The sequence below is a fragment of the Pinus tabuliformis genome, chromosome 2_2 (assembly GCF_031772625.1).
Source record: "Pinus tabuliformis cultivar Carrire ecotype Pingquan chromosome 2_2, CPIR1, whole genome shotgun sequence".
NCBI classification, from domain to species: domain Eukaryota; kingdom Viridiplantae; phylum Streptophyta; class Pinopsida; order Pinales; family Pinaceae; genus Pinus; species Pinus tabuliformis.
In genome coordinates, this window is record NC_142300.1 from 1,039,918,675 (window position 1) to 1,039,924,674 (window position 6,000).

Below are 6,000 nucleotides of genomic sequence, written 5' to 3' on the forward strand. Positions count from 1 at the left end.
CATTCATATATATATATATATATATATATATATATATATATATATATATATATATATATATATATATATATATATATATATATATATCGTGGCAATTATTATAGACTATTAAATGATTATTAATCACACAATAGTCATAATTTGGCTTGATATGCATCCTGTACAATGTGTATTTTTTTTTATTTTCATAATGAAAATTACGATTTTTCATGGAGGAAACAAAAAGGCACACACACACACACATATATATATATATAGAGAGAGAGAGAGAGATATATAAACATTGGTCAAAGATAAAAATATTTCAAGAGAAACTTTATATGTAATGATGATGATGATGAACGAGGAGTTCACACATTGCAATTAGAACAAATATTTAAAGAAATTGAAAAAAAAATGGCATACTAGTCAACAAAACACCCTCAAAATGGAGTCGAATCATGTTATTAAAATTGTGTGTGTAGTTTGAGTAGGCCTAATGGTTAATAAGATGTGATACCTCACAAAGGGTCACATGTTCAAAACCGTCTTTGTATACTTTAGCGAAAGAAAATTCTATATTACTTTCAAATACCACTTCCAATTTTCCTTAACTTTCAAATCTATAATGGGCTGAGATCCCTCAAGATCTAATCTTATATATGTTTTACATTATAAAAAAAGGTTTGCATTGATCCCTCTCAACACATGAAATATTTGGAGTTAAGATAGATTTATACTAGTGACATTCAAATTTGTGTAGAAAAAAAATTAACAAATAAAAAATTCTATAAGGAGTTGATCAACCTTATTCTAGAATACCAAAAGTATGTTTTGACTAGCATAAATAAGGAAATCAACATTGATAAAATAAGAACAAAATATCATGAGCTACATAGTGAAACAAAGCATTAAAAAATTCCTAAATTGTAGTGGGTGGAAAGAAATTGACATATTTATGACCATCATTAGTTTAAATATGAAAAATGTTTTTTCTTAAAATTTCCTAAGTACATCCACATTGAAAGTATCAAATGTTGGTTGGAATACCTACATTTATAACATTTTAATTTATCAAAGATTTAATTATTTAGAAATGTTTTTTTTAAATACTTTTAACATACAAATAAAATTTTTAGGGGTGACATGTATAGGTAGGGCTATCCATAACCATAAATGGACAATTATATATACCTACACATGGATCCTTGGATTAATTACTTAACACAATAGAATCTTATGCCTTGTTATTTCATATTCTATGGGAAAACAACTCTATGGTTGACTCTCCAACCAATTTGATTCGTAAGAAAAAATTGTTAGGGATCAATTATCAACAAGAATGGTTATACACAAACCATCCCTTAATTCAATATATCAACCACATGATGGTTCATTAACATCGCATATGGTGAATTAAAAGACACTCACACTCCACGAAGAAGTGAAACCAACAAGAATACCTTCCCACCACTAATACATGCCTATTTTTCCTCACATGGATCCTTGGATTCATTACTTAACACAATACAAGCTTATGCCTTGCTATTTCATATTCTGTGGGAAAAAAACTCTATGGTTGACTCGCCAACCAATTTGGTTCGTAAGGAAAAATTGGCAGGGATCAATTATCAACAACAAGGCTTATACACAAACCATCCCTTAATTCAATATATCAACCACATGATGGTTCATTAACATCACATATGGTGAATTAAAAGACATTCACACCCCACAAAGAAGGGAAACCAAGAATAATACCTTCCCACCACTAATACATACTTGTTTTTCCTTACATATGGATTCTAAAGAGTCCTCTATTCATGATACTCTACTATTAAGGTAGGATTACTAGGATGCTTCTCGACTAGACAAGAACAAGTTTATTTTTTTCAAGCTCTATCTAGGACTATGTGACATTGGTGTAACGAGAACGATGGCTTCTAGCGTTCAACCCCCCTCTTGTTGGTATGATTCAAGGCTTGATTCCCTTCCCCGAGAGGAGGTAATTCCTTTGTTAGCTCTATATTTTGTATGTGAATGAGATATTCTAGAATAGAATTTTCTTTCCCAAAAATGCCTAGTCAATTCAAGTGCATAATTTCACAAGCCTAAATTTGTGCATTTCAATTTTCCTATGCAGGTTGAGCCTCTTCCTCTCGTCCTTCGTGATATCCTTCTCGAACCTATGGTTCATTGTCTTGGGAACATGGATTATAAAAATATGTGTGAAACTTGCCTTGCCTTATAGAGACATGAGCATTCTATCAAAAATTTGGAGATATTCATTAAATCCTTTATAGATCAGTCAAGTTAGCAAGAAACCAAAAATCATTTAAAGGTGGAAACCTTTATGGAAACTTTGCTTCAACATAGAAGCAATCATGAATTGGTTGTCAAATATTTTTGTCAACAATAACCCTAGCCTACCACAATGACTTGAGTCGATTCCCACTCCATGATATCTGAAGTTGTTCACCACTATATACAATTGATTCTTGGGACAAATTTTCAATATTGCCTACAACACAAGGGTCCTTTCACTTAACCTTTTCCAATAAACACCAAGGCTATAACTAGAGGAAGAAAAAGGTCCTTTCACTTAGCCTTTTCCAATAGACACAAAGGCTATAATTGGAGGAATCAAAGAAGCTTTCCAATGGACACCAGGGATGCAATTGGAATAAGTAAAGAAATAGTGGGTGAACTTTGGCACCTTTAATGCACGTTCTATTTAATAATTAAGATATTAGAAGTTTTTAATAGGATCTTCACATCTGAGCCATTTTGTTTATTATTATATTGCAAGCTCTCTCTATAGAAGGCCATATTCACACAAAAACAAATGGCTTTTTGAATTGCACTTAGGCCATTTTTATACAATTATGTGATCTTTATAGATAGTAATTTTTTTATATATATTTTTCTATTCCTTCTCATATGTGTGTATGAGAAATTATTTATTATTTTTAAAATTCAGATATATTAAATATAATTTTAATAAATGTTAATACTAGCATCATCTATAAATTGTCTCAATTATAATTTTAATAAATGTTAATACCAGCATTATCTATAATAAAAAATCTCAATTATAATTTTATAAGAATAACTAAAATTAATAAACATACTAAACTATATTTTTTATTAAAATTAAGAAGGGTGAATTTTAGTTTTTCCACTTTACAAATCCTAAACTAAAACTAATCTAATATATATGGTTTGAGCTAGCTTAATTAATTAATTAAATTCTATATAAATGGCATTCAATGTTTATTATTTTTCAAATTAAAAAATAAATAATATTATTTAAAAATTATTTCAATCAAAATGACTTGAAAATAAGTTTTTAACTTTAATAATCAAATCTAAGTGAAGTAAATCTAAAGTTAAAATAGATTTTTAACTATAATAATTTTTCAAATTAAAAAATAAATAATATTATTAAAAATTATTTGATTTGAAAATATATATATATTATTAGAAAATTATTTGAATCAAAATGACTTGAAAATAAGTTTTTAATTTTAATAATCAAATTTGAGTGAAGTAAATCTAAAACTAAAATAGATTTTTAAGTAAATAAATCAAAAGTTAAAATAGATATTTAACAATAATAATCTAATATGAATAAAATAAATCAAAAAATAAAATAGATATTTAATAATAATAATTTGATATGAATAAAATAAATCAAAAATTAAAATAGATATTTAACCAATATGAATAAAATAAATCAAAAGTTAAAATAGATATTTAACAATAATAATCCAATATAAGTACACTAAATTAAAAGTTAAAATAGATGTACGGTGCTTAACTGTCAAATCTAATGAAACATGCTACATTTCACTGGCCCATTTCACTGTTCGCTGAAAAAAGGCACCATTTTAATGCAGTACGAATTGTTTTTCAAATAATGACTACTTACCTTGCTGTACTTGGAGATCCCCAACATTCCATTGACAGAGCGCAAGAACGCAAGAAAGAGTTGCAAGCAGGCGCTCCGACAGTAGAAAGTGATCTTCAGTTCCCCATGAACCATCCTTTAATTGGCATTTCAAAATCCATTCCACTGTTTCAGGAAATTGCGGCTGATCACGGCCATCAATGGCGGGGATCCTCGCCACCCATGCCGTGTCATAAGCAGATGGACTCATTAATTCCCCATCTCCAATCGCGCTAAGCATAGATTTAATCTCGCTAATAAGTGTCTCCGCACGTTCTATGTACCTAGAATCCTGAAATTACGAACAATACTTATATAACGTGAGGATCAGGATTATATCATTGTAACTGTTAAATGTAAATTACAGCAGATCCGAGTAATATATGTATACCAACACACCAATATAAACTAAACCTCCCCACATAATTATTAAATTACACCCACAAAACTATAACAACTCAAATAACTCATATAGAATATTCAAATTCATGAAATGAAATTCCTCACAGTGGAAGACGACTTTATAGATTGTACATAGTCACAGCCCCAGACATTAGGATGGGGAGTGGGACTCATTGGAATAAGATCCGTGTGCGCATCTCCAACTCGAGAGGACACAGCACAAACCTTCAGAGGGAAGATTTTCTTTTTATTGAGATCACACAATCGTCCACTGGAGTGGAGTCGAAACGGCTGAGGCATATCTCGACGCAGGTTAGATTCCCGTGGGCGTATTTTAAGACCGCATCCCTGCAAGCAATACTGAACAAAAATTGTAGGCGGCGACATTCTGAGTGTGTAAGATGTGCGAGAACCAGCAAATTTCTAATCGTATTTTGGTTTGTGCTCTCTGAGAAAACTGCGTATTATGTATCTAAAATACCGAGACTGTTTCTGGAGGATAAAAGATCTACTCGTATTATTATTATACAAGATATGCGATCTAGACAAGGAGATACGAGTTGATGCTGTGATGTCATCGTGATGGTACAGTACGCTAGACTGGGATAAATCTCCTATGTTTTGCTGCCGAGATGCCGAGACCTCCTTCAGGAGCCACGAAGACCAGTATATGCGCTCTGTTTGGGCCGTCGTAAGGGCTAATAATGTAGGGGTTACATGTTGAGGGACACGTTCTTTTATGTACCGGCGTGACACATTTCTACTTTTCTTATAGCTGTTTTTTATCTCCCGAGCTTCCAGAATGTGCGCTCTGGTTGGGCCGTCGCAATGACCAATTATTTCTGCGTATTCATGGAGGGGGCGCATGATTGTGGACACGTCTCACTTCTTTCGGCATGACACATTTACACTCTCGGTACTCATCATTTCTACCTGATCTATCATTGGCCCACACCCATCTTGTTTACGTGTTGGTTGTCTGTCATACCAGCTTCGTTTTCCATAGTATAAGGCATAGTTAACAAGTTCGAATTCGAATTCGGGACTAAAAAAATTGGACCCTCTAAAATTCAATACCAAAAAAATTCACCAATATACATCTTACACTATTCACCAATATACATCTTACACCATTATTAATAACATTTTTTCTTAAATTTTGAATAATCTAAATTAACAATTTAATTATATTATAGAAGTTGCAAATAAAATTAGACATTGAAATTAGTAGAAACAATTATTCTTCAATGGAAGTGAATGAAATATTGAAATTAGTAGAAACAACTCCTCTTCAATGGAAGTGAATAAGATACAACAAGGAGAACAAACTCTTTAACATTAAAAAAAAGGAACCCTTAAAGTTGTAAGTTGGTCAATCAAAAGATAGTAACTAATGTTGTAGTTTTTAATGATAAATATTTAGGCAATTTCTTAATTACTAAAGTAAAATATAAATAAAAAATCATCAAATTAGAACTATCAAGAATCATCAAATTAGAATTCTTGTTTTTTTCCTAATTGTTCAAATAGAAGTGAATGAGATATTGGAATTAGTAGAAACAATTCCTCGTGATCAATCAAAAGATAGTAACTAATGGTGTAATTTTTAATGATCAATATTTAGACAATTTCCTAATTACTAACTAAATAAAATATAGATAAAAAATCAT

The 6,000-nt window shown here is 30.7% G+C and overlaps 1 pseudogene across 1 annotated transcript in view; it reads right to left on the reverse strand.

The window, feature by feature from the left end:
* The window catches only part of LOC149196922 (alpha-bisabolene synthase-like), a 45,556-nt pseudogene extending 40,797 nt beyond the window's left edge, over window positions 1-4,759 (reverse strand). The window contains exons 1-2 of the transcript XR_016254691.1: window positions 4,436-4,759; window positions 3,911-4,220 (exon numbers count right to left, since the gene is read on the reverse strand). The product of XR_016254691.1 is annotated as an alpha-bisabolene synthase-like (transcript). The remainder of the gene's footprint in view (window positions 1-3,910; window positions 4,221-4,435) is intronic.
* Between the last annotated feature and the right edge of the window lie 1,241 nt (window positions 4,760-6,000).